Source organism: Aplysia californica, unplaced genomic scaffold (assembly GCF_000002075.1).
Source record: "Aplysia californica isolate F4 #8 unplaced genomic scaffold, AplCal3.0 scaffold00336, whole genome shotgun sequence".
NCBI classification, from domain to species: domain Eukaryota; kingdom Metazoa; phylum Mollusca; class Gastropoda; order Aplysiida; family Aplysiidae; genus Aplysia; species Aplysia californica.
Genome location: NW_004797606.1, coordinates 482,213 through 483,541, shown reverse-complemented (window position 1 = coordinate 483,541; position 1,329 = coordinate 482,213). Strand labels below are relative to the sequence as shown.

At 40.0% G+C, this 1,329-nt stretch overlaps 1 protein-coding gene across 1 annotated transcript in view; it reads right to left on the bottom strand.

Annotated features, from left to right (window-relative positions):
• LOC101862050 (damage-control phosphatase ARMT1) overlaps window positions 1–1,329 on the bottom strand; it is a gene marked incomplete at its 5' end in the record, with an annotated part of 7,351 nt that overhangs the window by 2,811 nt on the left and 3,211 nt on the right.

The following is a 1,329-nucleotide window of genomic DNA, read 5'->3' as shown; positions in this document are numbered from 1 at the left end:
CACCAAAAGCAAGACGGTACCAAGAAGTCCATAATAGTAATACATGTATGCCTAAACATTGACGAGCGCCTGATTCCACCGCGTCGCGACACAATACATGTAGTGTTGAATCAGGAGCAGGAGTATCAGGATCTGTGGCAAATACAGAGGGGGAGGGGGAGAGAAAGAGAAGAAGGAAGAGGAGGGGGAGGAGAAGAAGAAGAAGAAGAAGAAGAAGAAGAAGAAGAAGAAGAGAGAGAGAGAGAGGGGGGGGGGCAGGGGGAGACAAACAGGAGGACAGATATAAGAAGCATACCATATACAGACAATTATTTAGGGGGCATTAACAAAGACATTAGCTTATTAACATTACCATTTATTTTATTTAGTATTAGTAAGCGTTTTACGGCACGGCATTTGCAACACAATTAGATCATATAAATGCTGAAGATAAAAGGTGTTAACGTCTAAGAAAAACAAAAACAGAAAGAGAAGAGACGAGGGCGATAGATATTTGCAAGGAAAAAAAAAAGCAAACCAGACCTGAGATCAGCAAACAACACATTCACATTACCATTTAAGCGTAAAGGTATAAATTTACTCGTCGTACCTATGTATAGATCTATAGGGATTCATTATTTTGATATGGTAAACTCATTTTTCAGTTTTGAATTTCGCCGTACCCGTTTTTGTCCCTCCCGTTTTCGTTCCATATTGATTCTATTACTTAAAAGTTACTGTAGTTGCCACTTCAATTCCAAAATGGATATACTATGCGCAGACACAATTAATTGTTTATAGTCACATCAGTGAGGAGAGGGAAGTAAGATTTCGTGCAGGGTGAAAATTTGTGTTCAAAGTTCGCAGAATAAATGTATCTAATTAAACAGTTTCGATGAAAATCACTGCAATATCATTCTTGTTTTAAATCTGTTCTGTTGTAAAAGATTTCACGTTGTTAACAGTCAGTCTGCCATTGTCTCGTGAGGTGATAGACTGAAATTTCCAACAAATAGCAGAGATAAAATTAAAAAGGTAGGTTTCAAATATCACCACCACCACACCTGCACATCAGAGAGAGAGAGAGAGAGAGAGAGAGAGAGAGAGAGAGAGAGAGAGAGAGAGAGAGAGAGAGAGATAGGGAAAGAGAGGGGGGGCATTGCCTTCCTCCATTGGGGAAAAGCCGAAAAATGCCACGAATGACAGAAGGGAGAATAGGAGAAGACAGAAGAAAAGAAGAAGGGGAAGGAAGGAGAAGAAAGCGTCAGTTGGCATCAAGGCACATCCTGAACAAGGTGGAAAAGTGCGGAAGGAAAGAGTGGGGTTTTTCTAATATTTTTTTTTTGGGGG